Here is a 20895-nt window from a genome sequence, read left to right as displayed (position 1 = left end):
ACAACTTAGAGGTAATTAGCACAGGGAAACACAATAAGGATCAATTTGTTTAGCTCTCAAGCTGTTAAAATGCTTTCCATGTTTTGTTCCGTACTGGGGTACCTGAAAGCCTTTTTCTTTCATTCCATACATTATCACTGAGGGTCTTTCCTCTGAGTTTTTGCTTAATAGCACAGTAGAGGTGTATCAACAGCAGATACTTATGCAGAAAAAGCCAGAGATAGTATTTTTCATTTGATAGGTGATGAATAACAGTAACTATGATAATATTAGGCAGCTGAACTTATTTCCTATACATTCTGATAGTGCCATATGCTTATAAGTTAGAACCAATAATCACAGGTACACCTCTCTTGTTTTATTAATAAAAAACAGTCTCAGCATTTATTATTCATTAAAACTGTGGTGGAATATCTAGTTAGTGCAGGAACTGATTTGTTGCAGCTTGCTGCGGGAAATTTAATTGATGGACACTGTTTCTGAAACGTCTGCTGAACCATGAACCTATTGAACAACTCCAAAGGTAAGGGTTTTAAATACCCTAAGACTGGACCAGAGTTATTTCACTGCACTGCAATTGGGATGAATGTATCAGATTCACAGAATATTCTGAGTTGAAAAGGACCCACAATGATCATCCAGTCCAACACCTAAGTCAACAGGCAGTACACAGATCGAACCCACAATGTTGGTGTTATCAGCGCCATGCTCTGACCAAGTGAGCTAATCTAGAATCTAGTGGTTTTAGAAGCTTTGTATTTCAATAGAAATAGCCTCATGGCCTGTCTTAGATCAACACTACTAAAATTATTTCTGTTTAAAATGCACAACTTCACTTTCTTTCTAAAATTCAGATCAATCAATGGAAAGAGTAAAGTCAAATGAAAAAGTGCTAAGGAATCTATCTCTGGAAAGCTATGATTTTTTAGCTATGCCCTTAATGTGAACATCTGTGACTATTTTAGCCTAGCTGGATGACAGTGAGAGAGAAAAAGTGCTGTCACACTCATCGCTGTGGAAAACTTGGAGACAAAAAAGCATTCTAATGCTTTCTAATGCTTCTTGCATCATGCAAAGACAGGCAGATCTCATGTAACATACTTCTTTGTATGCATGGCATTTTTAAAATGCATTAATGTTTTTAATTTAAATACAGGCATTGAGTTTTGATCATTTTGTCTTGGAGAAGGCCAGTAAAATCAGTTTGAATTATGTCAGTGGTGAATTTAACTGTGAGCCAAGGAAGTCTTAATAATTCAAGCTGGGACATACAGAGAAAGGATATGGAGAGAAGAAGTAAATGTAAATAATTTAGAAAATATATACAAGTGGCAACAAAGTTTATAGCTCATATAGCTGTGGTTCATTGCAGGACATTTTTCAGTGAGTATCTTATGGTACTGACTCTTAGGAGAGGCACAATGGGATTATTTTTTTACTGTTTAGTTTAAGTTGCCTGATGTCTAAAAGTCCATGTTCCTAAGTCACTGTCTAGTCCACCTCCAAACCTCCTTCTCTCTCTGATGTGTTGGGGCAGCAAAAACCTTTTGTCTCAGTTCAGCATCCCTAGTCAGTCCAGTCTATCAGAAATCCTGGTTGGAAGAGGACCCCTTACTATTTCCTAAAGCTGCACAGAAAATATGTATTGCAACTCATTTACTTCCCTCGCGTTGTGAAAGCTGGAGACAAGAGGTCACCTTCAAGTTGCTTCTAGTAAGATGGTAAGACAGCACATTTTTTCTTACAGTCAAGGTATAGTAAAATACCTTACAGGTAGCTATAGTAGAATCTGATACAAGAAAATGGAGAGTTTCTCAGATAAAGTATCCAGCAGCAGTTTGGATCCTAAAAAGGGAAGTTCACTGTCTTAAAGACATGGTTTCAGAATGCTTTCTTCACATTTGGTACAGATTTTCATAGCTTTGTCTTGTATCCATAAATGGTGGAAAAAATATGAAAAGAGAAACAATCTAGAACACAGTATTTTGTGTTTTAGAGATTCTGAACTCAGTCAAAAATAGCTTATTCCAGTGTACATTATTTGAATTTAAGTGTATTTTATGCTACTGATTTAGAATGGAGATAAAAAACTTGTTGTTGTCATATTTTTCCCACTGATTTATGTCACTTTTTCATGGATAAGTTTGAGAAGGTCTTTTCTGCATTACAGTGATCTCCTATAATTCATTTAGCAGTTAGAGAAATTACAATGACAGAGCAAATCAGTAAGATATAATGTTTAGATCTGACTCGTTTCCAGCTCTGAGCGCCCTGATCAAATGCTTTAAATTTAATATTTAATGAATAATGGCTAAAATAAGAAACTAAATGACCTGAAAAAAGAGCAAACGAAAACCACTCAGGAGAGCTTGCATGTTAGAAGGAAAAATGGAGTAGAGATAACTTTAAAAGTTTTAGTTTCCACTTCCTGAGATGCTTGAAATGTTGATACATGATCTCTTAATCATGATCTCAAACACAGCACCTGCCCACTAGGGTGCAAACCTAAGAGCTGGCATTGCTAACCTAGGAGTTAGCAAGTTAGCCTGACTGTTGTCAAAAGGAGTGTGAAAAAACAACCTTTTCAATTAAAGTACAACAACCCCTGATTAAAAAAAAAAAAAGGAAAAAGAAAAAAACACCATCATAGAACCTTCTTTTATCATGCAAACATGGTGAAAGAGTTATATCATCATATTCTAATTGAATTAAACATCATTTTACTTCATTTCAGGATTTGTTTGTGTTATATCAACTTGACATGTTTCTTAACCTAAAAACTTTTATTTTTAGTGTTTTGGAATTCTGTACCTTTCCACTCGTGTTTTTTCCTTCACTGAAATGCAATGCTCCCTTGTGTCATTGTTATTTCCCTGCATGCTACATGACAATTCCAATCTTTCAAGGACTTTGACCACAGCACAGTTTCCACCGGAGTTGTATTTCAAGGGAGGAAATCCTTTACCATCCCAGAGATTTTTGCTTTTACTTCCTTCTGCATATATTGAGCATACATAATACTGTGAATTTATATTTCAGTTTTGATATGGCACTGATACATAACAATGTGACACTGTTGACCTGAATGGATTCTGCTTTCATTTTGGTTCATCATGAACTGATGGCGTTTAAGTGGTTTCACAGTGTGTCAGAATTAGATACAGCCCAGCAGGATAATTCACAGCACCACAAATAGGCACATTCATTCACCACCAATTTGATAGAGAAGTTCCTTAGAAAGATAATTCGCAAAATCTGTGTGTGATGACAGAAAGCCACTCAGAGCAGGTATAAAATATAGTGGTAACTGAGAACTCTGGAATTTCCCACCAGCTTTGATGAGTGACTCGGGACTTGAACCTTTAAGCTCTTGGATCATTTGAAAGCTAAGATGGGTAGGCACCTAACTGGGCAAGGCTCACTCTTTTTAAAACCAGAGAAGCAGCCTTAGGTCCCTTATTTTGAAAAAATAAGCACTTTTGGAATCAAAGCAGTCTTCCTAAAAGCAAGGAATTAAGGTTCATCTCCAGTGACAGCCAGAAATTATTCAGATGCACCCTGCTACTTTCCAGAGGACTTTCCAAACTTCCAGACAGGATATGTCATCTCTGCAGGCAGGCCAATAGAGGGATATCTGGTTGGTGTTTGTAGTGTGTCAGTCTCCTCCATAATGAGGTTCAGACTTCAAGTGTCCAGATAGGGATATAAAGACAGGAATCTTTAGGACAAAGAAGAGTCAGATCTGGTAAATCCTGACAGCTGCTTGAGTTGAGTGCTGATACCAAAGTGGTGTCTCCTCCCAAGTAACAAGCAATAGAGCAAGAGGAAATGGCTCCAAGCTGTTCCAGGGGAGGTTTAGATAGGATCTGAGGAAGAATTTCTTCGCTGAAAGGGTTGTCAAGCATTGAAATAGGCTTCCTAGGCCATTGGTTGAGTTAGCATCCCTGCAGGTGTTTAAAAGACATGTAAGTGTGACACTTACTGACATGGTTTAGTTTCGGATTTGACAGTGTTAGGTTAATGGTTAGACTCGATTTCAGTGGTCTTTTTCAACCTCAGTGATTCTATTGTACTCTTTTCAGATATAAGACATATTGTGGAAGCAATGTGAAATCCGTTGACAATACAAATACTAACCTACTCAGAGAATTTAAAGGCTTCACGAATTAGCTGGCTCTGACACATCTCACAATTAGGATCCAGCAGCTCTGAATGCTGCTACTTAGAAATGTACTTCCATGGCTGCCCACCCACGCTACTGTAGGAGACTATCAGTTTCTGATGCAATAGACAACAATGTGCTGTTCCTCAGTGGCACCATTCACAGCTCAGGATTCACCAAAACAGACAATGAACTTCTGCCAATTTGTCACTCGCTGTGCTCTGCTGCTCACACAAGTTCTATTTCTGACAAGAAAAAAGACAGAACTTCTTAGTTCAAGACAATAAAAAGTTTTGTACACTACCACTTCTTAAGAACCAGAGAAGGACTTTAGGATCTCAGATTTACAGAATGAAACTTGGTGTTTAGGTTACTTTCAGAAATGTCACAGGTCCTATTTAAAATGCCTGAAATATTCAACTGCTTGATATAAAGAAAGTGACCTAGGTCCTCCTCAGTCCCACAGAAATGATGCAGCAAGTCATAATAGAGAAAAACTCGATTGATGCCACACATAGAACTTGTCTGGATCTCATGTTTGCACTGAAATTGTAACAAGATAAATTTGGAGACTATCTGTCTCCAAATTCTGATCTGTTACCTCCACTTTGATGAGAGAGTGCTCATTTTCCATTGCAAATGTTTTGTTGTTCTGTTTACAAATGAAAACAGTTGGAAGTCAGGAAAAATGCTGTTTAGCTGACAAGCTGCTCTGTCAGAGGTCTGACACAATAGTAAAGTATTCCTCTGTCCTTGACTTCTTGGTACGACAATAACCTTCCTTTGCTTCAGATGAGTTTTACATGGAGCTCTTGATACCTGTTGCCTGAAGTCAGAATTTAGATAACTATTAGGTGGTGTGTGAAATTGTAGTCAAGATTATGACATAGAAAATTTCTAAATAATGCAGACAGAGCCTATATGAACAGCACAGTATGCTGCAACATAAATTTAGCCAACTCTGTAAAGCTAGGCACCTTTCTAAATATTTAATCCTCTTAATGTATTTTTGCAGCTAGATACTCTGTAGAAACAACAAAATATATACTACTCCATACATATTTGAAAATGCACCGAATAGAATTTAATAATAATGTTTCAGACTGGTACACATGAATCTTTAGAATTCCCCTCTGTCACAATATCACAACATTAAAAAGCACGTTATTAAAACACATTGACTTGATGTTTCTCTTACTGGCCTGCATACATTTTTCGTTAAGGGAAATAGTAAACTGCTGAGGTTGAATTTGATTTACATTTTCAGTAGAGGCATGGAAAATTATAATACCAGGTGCTTCTTCTCAGTTGGATTTATTCCGTCAACATGCTCAGCACATGAAGGAAATACTTAATGATATTAGCTGCGAAAGGACAGTACCCAGAAATGTCATAGCACAGCAGGACCAAGCCACCCTACCAGTCTCAGGAAGATGACTTTTAGTCAGCAGCCGCCAAGGAGAGGAAACTGCTTTGGCACTGGTGCAATAATATTTAGCCTTTCACTTGCCATATAAACATGCCTAGGAGTGTAGCTGGCCAAACCCCAAATACACTGCAGTGTTTGGGATCTTTTCATCAATAGTGCTTTTGATAAAAGAGTGAAATGCATGCCCACTATGTTTTGCTTTCACAAAGGTCCTCATAGCAGGGCTAATATTACAGAGTCACTGATAAACATTGCAAGAGCCAGATCTGAAAGCTACAGACTCAGTAAATTAATCAAGTTTTTCAGGATCTAGTAGTACACAAAGAAAGAGGGCACTGCTAGAACATTCATTCTTTCCCTGGTTGTTTACTCTGGTCCGGATGACAGAAAAATCATATGCCCCAGTGACTTGTGGGGAGGAGAGCTGAAAGCACAAGTGCAAAAAAAAAAAAGAATCAGATTTTTTTGCTACCCATAAAGATTATTGAAACAACAGGAAACTAAACCAAGCACACTTTGTACATTTTTAATGTATTTTCAAGATGATGTAGAGCATGCTGCCTAAAAGTTTAAATTAAGAAACAGTAAAAAAAGACACCTCAAGTCACACAAGACCTACAATATATGGAACAATATAACCACCAAGTATTTTTCTGTGGGAATTAGAAACAGATTAGACTCTGTTTATATATTATTTTATTCTGAGCATTTGTTTGAATATTTCACCTTGAAAAACTTTAAATCTACTCAATAAACTCATGCAATTACAAGTGCTTAACCTTTATATCAAACTATTAGCTTATGTATTAGCAACAATTTTTTTTCTCCTTTTGTCTTCTGCTATGTAAAACTTGAAGCATGGCTCTTTACTGTTCATGGTGAGGTTGGGTAGCAGAAGACCATTATATTCTCAAGTAATTATAATTTGAGATATGGCAATATTTTATATAATACAATTCAAGATTGAGTGAACCATAAGAAGAAAAGTGAACCTAGCAAAATTCCAGTCATTTCAAAAATCTAACTAATGATAGAAAACCCTTCCATACTGATCAGATGCATTACAAGTAAGAAAAAACATTACTAAAATTTCAGGACCTTTTTATTTCCCTCTCTTTCTCTACTTCTTTGCCAGGTCATTGCAAAAGCCTGTGCTTCAGTTTGTTAAAAAAAAGGTTGGATAAAACTGGGCCAAACATATATGACATTGCTTTTCCTATATGCATTCAGTACATAACATAGATTTCAGACCACAGAATTAAACTGAGTTTACCTTCATCTAATTTCTACATGCTAATGTGATTGATCAAAAACTGCCTTGGGATGGATAATTTCTTTTCTGAAAGTGACTGTAACTAAAAGAAATGAGAAAATTTTTCTAGAAACTTATGTTCACTATTTCAAATTTTGAGGTAACATCTGGTGTGAAAAATTATGTTAATAATCTGTTGCCATCTGAAAGTTAATGATCTTAAGAACAGTAATATATGCTCTAACCTACCCACATATATGGTAAATTCTGAATAAATAGTAAGATTCCTGAGATTCTGCATTTAATAAGGAACTTTCATGTTGCAGAGTTAAAGAATTTTCTCAGCTTTTAAGATACCTTGTAAGAAACTTCTGGAACTAAGATTAGATTACTATGTTTACAGACTCTGACATGAATGCATGTACCCGAATACAAGAAAACTCTTCTTAAAACAAATGAGGCATGTATAAGAATCCAAACCTCAGTACAGTCCAGAAAAAATACATCTTAACAAAATATAGATTACTAAATACAACTTCAAAACTGTCAGATAAAAATGAATGTGTTTTCTTTTACTTTGATTTGAAAACCTCAGTAATTTTCTAGTGTGATTCCACACAAATCACCTAAATTATTAAAATTTCTTATCAGAAAATGAACTGCCCAATAATATCCACTTTTCTGTACTTAAACCTTGTCTATTAAAGAAATATGAAATGGGAAACATACCACATAATTTACTTTTAAGTCAGCTTCAGAATATTTGAGGAGATACATAAACACAGGAAACCTAACTAGACAGTTGAAAATACTAAACATAAATATCATATAACTATTTCCCAAACTTTCATAATTGTTACTATCAATATTTTAATTGGAGGGATGGTTTGCATCTAATATTTTCTCTGCAGTTTTATGAATTTTTCAGTATGAAGATGCTAAGAAGCTCAGCAGAGTTTATTTGGATTAAATATTCCTGATTTATAAGGAAAAAACTGTTGGCACAGTATTTTCAGCCTTCAGAGATTAACAGATGTGAATTTCCTAATCTGGGAAATTCTTCTTCAGTGTGGAGATTGTCTTAGCTATAATAGGTTCGGATCAAATCATTATTCAATTATCTAAGTATTTAATTGTTTAATTATTGAAATATTTTCCTCTTTTACAGGTGTGTTTATAACCTTATAATTTTGTGCAATATATTGCCAAATTCAATGGTCATTGAATGTCAAGGGTAAGTATCTTCATGGTACAGAGTGGAAGCTTACAGCTTTATTAAAGCTAATGGATTAGAATTTATTTATGCTACCTCAAGATCACACGCTGATTCTTTTTTAGGTAATGGGACATGCAATTAAATGATACATGTACAGCACTTTCCACAACATCACGATAAATGATTATGGCGAAAACAACTCAAGCAGGCAATGAGAGATCAACACTAGAGGAGAGACTCCAAGAATGCCACAACAATTATACACATTATTACGCAGTTAAAATTAACATCTCAGATCCAGAACTGAATCATCTGTCCTCAAAATTTGTGAAAAAACCGTTGCTCACTGCAGACTGTGTTTTTTTTATTTATAACAACTTTGATAATGCTTCCAAGTAGGAAGTAGAGTGTCAATAAATACTTCCATAAAATAAAAAAATATGTGGCATTTCCTATTTTTTTTTAATTTAGGGTGAATTTATTGCTCCTCATTATTTGGAATGCAACAAACCCACAAAGCTGTGATGTGTTTTACTGGAAGGATTCTCTCTTTCTTCCCTTGTAAAATTTTGGGGTATTGATACTAGGAACAATAGCAACTTTACTAATACAGTCTAACTCTTTTGAAAGTGAAAAAGTACATTTTACTAAAATTAGATTTGATGAAGGAAGGAGAGAGGGGAACAACATCATTGCAGCATATAATACTCTCAAGGGAGTTCAAACTGAAATAGGACTTGCTAAAATATACCTAGGCATTCATACTGCTATGAACTCTTTAACAAGTACTTCAGCTGCTGGCAGAAAAAGCAGTAACGTGAGGCTTGATAACAATATTTTCTGAATTATTATTTCTGCCATTCACAGAGATAGATTTTCCATCATTTTGAGTCCCTATATCTCATCTTAATTTGAGTAGCTGCTTGATGGAAATCGTGTAGACAGAAAAATTGGCCTTTTCTATCAGTGTTTGGGTGTAGGAGGGATTGCTTCTGTTTATTGTGTCTGGAGTCTAGACAGGAAGAATGTTTTATAACAATGCTAACATTAAAAATTCATTATTCTTGGAGGGTTAATATAGCTCTTTATGGTAAAAGAACCATGTGTCTCTGTGTGTGTGTGCATGTATATGTGTCCTGAAGGTGTGGATTCATTTTACCTAAGTTTAACAGTTTAATTAAGGTCCCTAAGTTAGTAAGAGCAAAGGGTTGCATCTGGTCTAAACTAGGTCTTTGAACTGAACAGGATTAATCAAGAAACCGGAACTAACAAACTCCATCTTTCTTACAAATAGCAAGTAAAGAGTTTCAGAATATAGGCATGTTACAAAGTGTCTACTTTCTCTATTGACTATATAGATAGTCTAGATGATTGGATGATTTCACTGAGTCAGAAACACCATTCCCTCTAAAAGTGCACCATTATTATCAAACAGACTAATAGAGACAGTGCAGAACTACAAAATGCAGGTACCAAGTTTGGTCAGTCCAGATCCTTCCAATATATCGTGGTGAAAAAGGAAATGAAAAATAGTGTCTGCAAAGTCCATAGTCCTGTCTGGAAAACAATCTCTTGAGAAAGCATATTAATGACTAACACTGAGGAAGACTACTGCTGAGTGGATAGTCACTGTTGTGTGCTTGTGAGACAATCATTTTCTGCTTTTTAAATCATGACCTCGGAATGCCATGTATGATATGTATAGTCTACATTACTGTGTGACTCCTCAGCCTTTGTACTTTGTGTTATGGTTTTTATCTGTTGCCTCAGGCCTTAGCTGAGAATAACAGGCATGGAAGAGTTCCTTAATTTTAGTATTATCTGAAGTCAAAATAATTAAATTGCTTACAGAAAAGACCTGGCACAATCCAAAGTGTTTTACTCTCACTGTGGATTTCTGTTACACAAGCCCCTAAAGTGAGTGAATATTCTGCTAATGGGAATGTAAAGTAATGGATCACTGGAATCTATGCCTTTGTCACAGAACAAGGATGAATCAGCTGAACTACTATCCCGAAGATTAGAAATCTAGAGTGATGGTTATCATTAGCAAAGTTAAAGGTTTCACTGTCTGATTTGTGTACTGTAACTCTCAAACCTCACAAAACTGCCTACAGTTGAGTTCTCTGGGGTCCAGTTAATAATTCTGACTACCTCACTAGCTTGTTGACAGCTTCTTGCTGAAGGTCATATTCTGATGAAGCAGATAATTTTAAATACTCCTTTTTCCTTTTGAGACTTAATCTAAAATACTTCTAAGGGAAAAAGAAAGATGCTCAAATGCTTATTTTTCTTGATGAATGCATTTGAAAAAATGTATATATAAAAACTAATGATATTTCCTCACTGAAAGGTTACTCAGATATCTGAAATCTGAAGGTAAATAGCTGTATGAATCTGGGCCAGGTGAACTTCACTGAACTTGACAGAAAAATGAATTCTGTGTCCTTGAAGATTTTATCATCCCTTTTATTTGATTACTGCCACATACTATGAATTTTGATTCAAGAAAATGCACAGTGCTTTCTTACCCTTTTGCCCCATTTGTAAGATGAAAATATTCCTTATTTTAATGTGGGGAAAAATGAAAAGACACTGGAGAATTATGAGCCCACCAATGAAAATATCTACCCTTGCTGTAAAATTTGAAACTTAAAGTCCAAGCTTTAAACTACATTTCCAGTCTTGATATACTACTACAGGTTTATTGTGGGCTGATCTTGGCTGGCTGGCTGGCTGATACTTATCTAGCTGCCTTCTCACTGTCCCTCTTCAGCAGAGCAGGAGGAGAAAATGATAGAAAAGTTAGTGGACAGAGATAATGATAGGGAGATAACTCACCATCACTGGAAAACAAACTTGACTTGGGGAAATTGAATTTAATTTATTGAAAGGAAAAAAAAATTAGAATAGTATTGAACTACTGAACTAAATGACCTTTCTGCCCCCCTCTTATTCCAAGGCTCCAGTTCACTTCATCATTCCCAAAACTTCTACCTTCCACATGCTGCCCCAGCACAGATCCTCTCAGTGGAGTGTAGTCCTTCAGGAACAGACCACTCCAGTGTTGGTGCTCCACAAGCTGAATTTCCTGCCAGCAAGTGGTTCCTGCATGTGTTCCTCTGCACAGGCCACTGCTCCTACCAGGAGCCTGCTGCAGCATGGACTCTTCAGGGGATGCAAATTCACTCAGGGCATTTCCACGTGCTCGTGTGGAGTCCTCCAAGGCTGCTGTGCAGGTATCTTCTCCACAATGGTCATCCATGTGCTGCAGGGGAACAAGAGCTTCTCTATTATTTTCTCCAGTGGCTGCAGAGGAATTTCTGCTCCAGTGCATGGAACACCTCCTGCCCCTCCTTTTTCTCTTACCTTGGTGTCTACAGCATTGCTCCTCTCACATTTTACTCACTTCTCCCTCTCACAGCTGTGCAGTGGTTTTGCCCTTTCTTGAACATCTTTTCCTATCTGTACCACCACCTTGGCCAAGAGGCTTAACTGTGCCCTGTGGTGGGTCTGTTGGAGTTGTCTAGGTATGGTTGTCTCCCACATGGGGCGTCCCTATCTACTTCTCTCAAGGGGCACCCCTAAGGCCCCCTTACAACCAAAACTTTGCTAGAGACACTCAATAGAAGGTTTAAAGCAAATAAAAATCTGTATAACATCCTTGAACCTGAATAATAAGGAGATTTGGCCTAAAACTTGCAGTAATAGCATCTCAAAGGCATATCCTAAGAGGCAAATCTAGTCCTTAATAACTAGCATTGTTCTGACTGACAGGCAGCCCTTGCCTTTTCCCTCTCAGTGTGTGCAAGGACAGTCCATTCAGCTACAGGTTTGGGGTTATACAGATAATCCTGCTGCCCATGCTTCTGTACCAGATTTTAGACTCTACAAATTCAGAGGCTGGAATCACTGTATCTTTAGATCATTATTATTATCCCTCACAACTGATTTAAACATCAAATCTGCTCATAGGAATAGAATGAAATAGAACCAATAACTTTGTGAAAAATGAGTAAGACCTAACATTTCAAAACAATAGCGCAGACAGCTCCAAAAGAACCAGAAAATCATGGTTAACAGGACTATACAAAGAGAGACTGAAGAAAACTTTCCTCACTACCAATAGGTTTAGAACCTGAATGTCACTGGATGACATATGACTTCATGGGAGTTATTTACCCATAGCATCATCTGACCTAGAATTAACAAAGAGCAATCTGGTGTAAATAATTGGTGATGAGCACAATATCAACTATATAACTTTAAGGACTATTACCTGTACAAAATTGAGTGCAACATATCTTTAGTAGGACAGAGTCCCTTATAATCTCAGAATTAATTTTCATGTGATGTCAGCTATGCTATATATATCTTTTCATTGTTAAATAAAAAATAATATTAAAACTCCTCACAGAGTTCATATATTGGAGATAGAGTTGTGTGCTATCACACCAAAGTACTTTTGTTTCAATGTGTATTTTCTTAAGAGTCCAGATAAAAATGACTGAGGACGTACACGAAAAGTTAGATAAGCAGTACAATATTTAAGTTTTTAAAGGGTTTTTTGTTTTTTTTAATTTCTCCCATGGTCTATTGAATCATTCCAAAAAAGTAAAATTTGTTACTTCTAATGTAATTTAAAACTCACAAAGAAAGCAGTGGTTTTGAATACTGAAGAAATATATTTTCAATTTTTGTCCATTTTCTTTTAAGGCATTGCTGCTGAAATATTTACAGAGAATAGTTCTAAGGTTAAAGGAAAAGCAGTGAACTGATTTCAGATAAACCATCAAAACATTTAGAGCCCTGGAGACAAAGGGGACGAATATATTGATCTGAGAGACAGCAGGCCTAGACTTCATAGAGGTTGCCAAAATAAGTAAATTAATTAGAAAAGAGAGTTCATGAACCATAAATTTAATTCTCAAAAACTTACAAGAGCTTTGGAAAGAATGTTAATTTATAAATTTCTGAACCTTACAGTGGAGTTAGATGTTGCAATTTAAAGTATACAGCAAAGTTTCAGATATAAATTTAAAGAAATATTTGGCCTGTGACAAAACATCTTTTTCTCTTAAGTTTTTGATGAAGATCTGAGTCGAACAGCAATTAATGACATGGCTCCTGATGTTCAATAAGATAATGTGTTTGTATATGTAGGCAGGGACTAGTGAAAAGATGTAGGCCTTTAATATGAATTAACAGAAAAATGGTAGATAATGAAAAACAGGGGTAGATGGAGATGTATTTATGTTTCCAAAAAATTATTTTAAAATGTCCAAAAAGTAGTAACAAAATTAAGCAGCCATCATCAGTAAATAACTTGCACATTAACTTAACATAAATCCTAAGAGAGACAATGGAAAAGGTGAAGTATATGTTATGCTGTCTTTCTGGGGCAGTGTCAAGTCAAGATTTTCAGGAAAAAAATTAACGTATTTTATTATATTTACCAGTGTAACTGAGCAGGGGAAAAATTAAATAAAAGAAGATGTTGTTCAGTTTCATATTTCAGTAGAGTAGAGTAGAGCAAAAAAGCCTATGGGCTCCATACAGCTTTTTCAGATCTGGCTTGTCTGTCACAAAGTATGACTGTGTTTCCCATTCAATTTATAGTAGATTTTAACTCCATCTGTAGATCTTGTTTCAGTTTTTTATTATGGCATAATGAAAACCCTTGCATAACTTAAGTTTCCATAAACGTTTCAATGTGTGATGACATTGAAGTCAGACTAAGATGTAGCAAAATATTTTAGTTACTCAGAAGCAGTAGACCCTGAAGAACCAGCAGCACCTTTAGAAACACTAGGGAAATTGATGTCATTTGACTAATGAAAAGGGATGCAACAAAAAAAGTGAATACTTGCTCAAAAAAAAAGTTCTACAGGAAAGCAACATTTACTAACATTTACTAACTTATTGCTACAGTTTTTGAGGTCAAGAAATTTCCAGACTCAGTGTATATAAATTGCACAGTGTGAGATTTTTCCTACCACTTTAAGAATGCATTTTAACTCCTGTGCTTCAGGACTTACAGAAAACTCTGATAATTGAGAAAAGACCTAAGACTGAGGTAACATAGTCTGCTGTGTGTTCTGTGCATAACTTCTCTCAGAAGAGACAGTATGGGCAACTTTTAGACAAGACACTCAGGCAAACAAATGAAAGATCTGATATACCATAGGAATTCCTACAAACTGAGAGATGCAATAGAGTTCAAAGCTCTCAATATCACTTCTTGCTGTCTAGCTGAGTGCAGATGCTTTCATGCATTCAGACACATGCAGTCAGCATTACCTTGCCTTTCTAGCTCCCACTCCTTACAATATAAATTGCTTCTCTTTTCGTTTTTGTACTTCAATCTCTTATGAAAATACTGATCTCTTCTTATAGGATTTTTGGTACTATAATTACGTCTTTCTCTGCTTGCAAGCTCCTTATTACATTACCGGTTGAAATGATCATATGTTGATATTCTTGTTGATTCCATGATTGTCTTAATTTCTTTGACCTCACATTTCCTTTCATTTAGACTTTCTATCAAGACTGAAATATAAATTCAAGAAAAAACAAGAAAATCCATGTGAAAGCAGCAAGATCTCTTCACTTGCAGTCTCAGATGTTTGGAATGCAGACTGTGCATCAGGAAGAGAGAAAAAAATGACATTGAGATATTTGGAGAGTGAAAGTATAATCAGATAGGAGTATAGAGAGATATACAAAACTGGAATGAGACAGACAAGGAGACAGCAAAATGATAACCACATATCCAGCCATAATTACTTTGAGGTTATGATATGTACACTGTAGTGTCAGCAGCTAGCATTGTCTATTGGAAAATATTTACATATGTTATTCACCGCATAAGAGAAGAGTTTAAAGAGATCAGAAAATCAGATGACTCCATATTTATAATGTAACTGGAATAATCTCATTGGGTTTTTCATAGTGAATTTCTATTCATATATAATGTTAGATGCTGACCACTAGACTTCTAACTGCATACCCTTCTTATTTCTGTCAGTTTCTACAAAACATATAAAATGTATTTGTCTACAAGAATAGAACCAGAAGCTGAGAGTATGAAATCACTGATTTTGTCTTCTATCATATGTTAGATGGGCATAACTGCCCAATAACAACATGGAACAGCATCTATGGGAAACCCACTTTATTTTTTCCCGTATTTTGAATGAATTCTCAAATTAGTCAGTTACATATAAAGCATCAAACTACCTGCTAAAGGCAGCCATGAAGTTTTTGACATGTTTTCTACCACTAGAAAATGCAGAGGTTTTTTTTTAATTTATGTCAAAAAAAGAATTTTTTGCTGCTTCAAATTTGCCTTATTGTTAAGAGTTCTAGGAACAAAGGAGCTTTGTCTTAAGCCAGAGTTCATTTCAAGGAGAAAGGGATCTGAGATTTGGGAGCTGTAAGGGCTTTCAGATTTCTTGTGCCTGAAACTCAGCATATCACACAGAGACTTGGGCAGTCAGGGCAATTAATCTTGTTTATTTAAGAAAAAAGTTAAAATAGACTAGTTTATTTTTTTAGCAATAAAATGTTTGAATGCTTTCTAGCATTCAAGATATTTCAAAACAACAAATTTTAATTTTGGTTTCTAAAGATGCTTAGCTATATCTATAAATAGACAAAGAATTTCCCCTATGTTAAAATGAAAAAATTCCATTTTTCATGCGGCCATCATTTCGCTCTTTCAGATCACAATTCCTCGCTCTAATTAGCTATCTCCCAACAGCAAAAAACTGCTGGTTCCACTAAGAGTTTGTCTTCTCTTCGCCCAGTCCCTGATATATGGTAGAAATCTTATTGGGACAAGAGTAGAATTAAGATCTCTTAAAATTATTATTTCAAAATGTGTATAACTTATGAGTGAAAGTTAACTGGTTTTTATTGCACTTATTCTTTGATCTGCTCTGTTATGATCAGTTATGTCAGTAATTCCTCAAGTTAAGGGCTCCAAAATACATCTAATTAGGTAGTGCACTAACAGCAGATGTCTTAGTTACCCTACGCAAGACTAGTCACAGGAGAAGGTGCAGTTCTCCTGTGAGGTTGTGATCACTCTTGCAATAAAAATTCTGCATTTCTTTCTGTTGTGTGTTTGTGTGCTTGCTAACACTATCCTAAGTCATTGGTGCATCCTCAGGTACTTACAGAACATTTTGAGAACGTCTTTCCAAAACTGATGTAGGCTCGAATCAAATATCACACTTCAAAGAATTTTCTAAATAGTGTCTACTTTCAGAAGTAGCATCACACTCAATTTTAACTTTCTCTAATAACATGAATGAAGACATTCTTTAAGAATTATTCCCATGCTATAGATTTTGCTTGCTTGAGTTTTTAAATTAAAATTTATTTATCAGTACTCTATGTTTGTTATCATTAAACTGAGGGCACTCATACTTTGGAGATTTACTTACGGTATTCAGAAAGCCTGTGTAAACATCACCATGTTTATCTCTAAGCATGTTTACCACTTACACATTGGCATCATGGACATCAGATCATTTTTAACTATGCAGAAAATTACATGGATCTACAAAATAAATACTTCTTATTCAGCTCAGTATTGCAATTAGTTCCGAAGAATTTTCAAGTAGAACAATGTAAATGAATTCACAGATTTGGTCCAGAGTAAAAAGCTGCACAATGTAGATACTAACGCAAGAGGTCTCAATAACCTAGAGAAATTCTGGAAAGTACCTAAAAATACAAAGTGTTTGCCTGCAAACATACAGTCTCTCACAAGCTTTAAAATTAATAAGAAACTTTGCAGTAAGAATACTGACCAAGGTGCAATGGGATTTTCCAGAGAATAACGATATTATGGGTCCATTTGTTCTTTAGAGATGCCTGATAACTCAGCCCTCATCAGGGCAGGCAATGTTATTCCCATATCTCCCAAAGGTTATGTATTTTATTCCCCCTATTTCATAGTGAAGGCAAGTAAGTGAAAAAAAAGTCAATTTTGTTTGGAGTTTCTTATATTGTCCTTCAGAATAGTGCTGTAACACATCACGTAAAAGAAAACTAAAAGGACAGTGAACAATGCCAGATGCTAATAATGCTAACAGTGACCTCTGAACGATTCTCACACATAATTGAATGTGTCTCTCTACTGACTAATCCCAGCACTTATTTCAAACGTGAATGCTTGATAGATATGCCAATATTTGGTCTTGTTCTTGTCCTTGACCTTCTCCAGTATTAAACTGTTGCCTGTGTTGCTCTGTCAGCTGCAAGATGAACAAAGTTATGAATGAATTATGATGCCACTGGAGCAGCTTTTATGAATATTCTTTTGCAAAATTAAAGATTATCAATGCCTCACATCTCGATCATCATTCCATTATAAGACCATGCTACTGGTGCAAAATGTATATGCCTTCTCTAAGCCAAATTCAACTCTATGTCACTCTGAATCTAAAATAACTCTATTAAATTCAGTAGATTTCATTTCTGCATATAAATACCCAGTATAGCTGCAAGCAAAAAAAAAAAGAACTGTATTTGATGTAGCTGTCCTATATAGATCTTTCTGTCCTATATAGATTTATCTGACTGGACTTCCTGTTTGTTACTTAATAGTTAACAGGTAGAAATACATTTTCAAGAATTTTCAGTATGTCAGACTTTTTAGGATATCCTCACAAGACAAATTAATCTATCAATAAAGGTGCCTTCCATTTCAAAAGTACTACAGCCTCTCATTTTTGTGCGCTATAGGAAGTATATAATGGCTTCCAGTGGAATATTAATTCCACTTAAATGAAAAGTGCCTTTTATATTTGAATGTATTTATGAAACTGTGAAAATGGGGTTGTGCCTAGCATTGCACAGTAATCCATTGAAGGATTATATCGAGGCACAAGACAAGTACAAGTGCCTAAAGTAATCTGGGCACGTGAAATAAAAACAGGCAGAGGAAAATGAAAATACTAATAGCAGTTCCTATTTCTTTTTCTCCCTTTCAATTTTGGTTAACTGCACTGTTTGACTAAAATCACCTCTCAATTTTGGTAGGAAACATTTTCATCAAAAAATGATACATAAAAATAGAGACATTCTTTTTTTTTACTTTTGAGCATTGAAAGATGGTAGCTGTGTTTGTTCTTTCTTGGTAGTCTAACTTATTTTCATACAAAAACACTCAACAATTGGAAACCAACCAGCTGGATATAAGGAAAACATCCAGGCAAAATTTTGTGTTCTATTAGAATTCCTCTTGGAAACCTTAAAAATTAACTTTTGTCCTTTCTCTATTATGAATCATTTAAAGACAGGTTTAACTTCTTATTTATGTACTGATTTCAAGTTGGGATCTCTCAAGAGTTTACAAAAACTCTGGATATGAGTGAATTTCTTGCTGAATATTTGTTGTATCAATTATAGACTGAAACTATTGATGTAACTGATGATCTGTTTTCTACATTACTGGACTACCATATTTCTTGGATTATAGGAATAAAGATTGTTTAAGAGAATTCCAGTAGAAGAAATTGCCAAGGCCTTGTATGTCAAGCAGCAGTTCAAACACATTCACATATTTATAGGACCTTAGTCTTCTGCAAACATTAATTCAAACAAAATCAGTCTTTATCTTATTGATAACTGAATATCATGGGCTGAATGATATTACTGAAAACAATACTTTCACATGTGAAATCAGTAGAGCAGTCATCCGTACCAGGACTTAAGGATAACCACGTCAGTTGTCCAAATCAAACTAGTTTTATGGTATCTTCTTAATCATGTATTGCTGAATTCTGTTCTTCATTACTGATTCCCAGTAATGGAAAAGTCAAATGAAGGTATAAATACACTTTTTTATCAATGCTTCTACTTTTCCTTCCCTCCATTATGCAGCTGCCCATGAAAGAAGAGATGGCCAATATTCCTATATCTGGCATGAAGGATGATGCAGAATTGTGGAGTGAGGAAAGCTGCTCTCCCAGTTGGAAACATCACATTTGAAAATGGTGATGACTGCTTGAAACCAAGTGTCAGACCAGTCACACAGATTTGGAGCCGCAAAGAGAAAGAAGAATGAAGAACAAAGGAATGGCTTCCCACACCTGGAACAAGAGAAACATAATAAGCAAAATAACAAAAAAAGATATTTTTCTACAGTATTTTTTTATAAGATATGGGAGTGAGTCTATACTGAAAGTTGAGGGTTTGGAATCCTTTGTGATACTATTCCTCTTTTCATTTATTGGCTTGCTCTTCCCTCTGATTCATACTGCAGATCACTAAGATCTCTGGAGAACTGCAAGCATAGAATCGTGGAATATCCTAAATTGGTAGGGACCCACAAGGGTCATCAAAAGTCCAGCTCCTGGCCCTGCAGAGGATCACATGAAGAATCAGCATGGTCCTGAAAGCATTATCCAAGCGCTTCTTGATCTCTGTCAGGCTTGGTGCTGTGACCACTTCCCTGGGGAGCCTGTTCCAGTGCCTAACAACCTCTTCCTAATATCTAACCTAAACTTGCCCTGATACAGCTTCATGCCATTCCCTTGTGTCCTAATGCTGGTGACCAGAGAGAAGAGATCAGTGCCCACCCCTCTTTTTTACCCTCATGAGGAAGCTGTAGACCACAAAGAATTTTCCCCTCAGTCTCCTTTCAGCTGAACAAGCCAAGTGACCTCAGCCACTCATCATAAAGCTTCCCCTCATCCCATCGCCGTGGGTGACCCAGATTAGAAAAGTGTGCAAAAAATTGACTCTCTCCTGTCGAAAACCACAAAAGGGAAGAAGAAAAAGAAAGGGGGATTGTTGGGAGTTATGGTGTTTGTCTTCCCAAGACACCTCAATGCATTATGGATCTCTGCTTTTGTGGGGATTGCTGGACACCTGCCTGCCCATGGGACGTGGTGAACATTTTTTTTTTGCTTTGCTTGTGCACAGAGCTTTTGGTTTACCTATTAAACTGTCTTTATTGCAATCACAAGCTTTATCACCTTTCTGATTGTTTCCCCCATCCCAATGCAGGGGAAGTGAGTGAGTGGCCAGGTGTGGCTTAGTTGGTGAATGGGATTTAACCATGACAACTATGGAACAAAACCCACATGAATGTCACACTACCTGTTGCTAGAAAACTTTAGGATTACTAATTTATTTTCTACTTCATTTGTTATTTGGAAAGCTGGGCTACAACACACAATAAGTTGCAGTGATAAGTGCATTTTTCTACTAAGGAGAGAAGGAAAACAACAAAATGGCTGAAGTCAACGGTACAAAAAATCCTTTGTTTGGGACTCGGCCCAAAGGGTAAGACTAGATACATGATCCCAGATGTGAGGAACAAATAGCCCAGATATAAGCACCAAATGAAATCTAACTGAGTGAGAGTGGAGACCTTCTTCAGCTATGTTCCAAAATTAATGTCATTCAAATAACTTCTACAAAGGAAAAGGCAATACAGTGCATATTTTATCTCATTTCTTTCTTTAGAGATCCTGAAACTTCACTTTGCAGTCCCATTTTTATAATACCTTCCCTTCTAAAGATATGGTTGATGCCTGGACTTGGAGAAAGGAATTGTCATTTGAAGTAGAATTTTATTTTTAAAACATGCACTGTTTGTCAAAAGCACATCCACAAACAGGAGAAAAATATAAGAAAAGAAAATAATATTATCAAATGCATGCATCTTACTTCACAGATAGACTTTATAGCAGCATAAATCCATGCATCAGAAACATAAATTACACACAGTGTACCCAATATCTAAACTTTTAAAGTAGATACGTAAGAAGTTTGAAGTAAATGATCTAGTAAATGGTCATCCCAACTACATGAAT

The 20895-nt window shown here is 35.9% G+C and overlaps 1 long non-coding RNA gene across 1 annotated transcript in view; it reads left to right on the top strand.

The window, feature by feature from the left end:
* Nucleotides 1-19553, top strand: part of LOC121659705 — a 94597-nt gene extending 75044 nt beyond the window's left edge. Inside the window, exon 3 of the long non-coding RNA XR_006014421.1 lies at nt 18956-19553. This is a non-coding gene — a long non-coding RNA (uncharacterized LOC121659705). The remainder of the gene's footprint in view (nt 1-18955) is intronic.
* The last annotated feature ends 1342 nt before the right edge of the window (nt 19554-20895 follow it).

The sequence above is a fragment of the Corvus kubaryi genome, unplaced genomic scaffold, assembly GCF_017639235.1.
Source record: "Corvus kubaryi isolate FWS band 111438036 unplaced genomic scaffold, C.kubaryi_AGA036_p1.0 137, whole genome shotgun sequence".
Lineage (NCBI taxonomy): Eukaryota > Metazoa > Chordata > Aves > Passeriformes > Corvidae > Corvus > Corvus kubaryi.
Note: the sequence above shows the minus strand (reverse complement) of the source record. Positions and strands in the feature narration are given on the sequence as shown.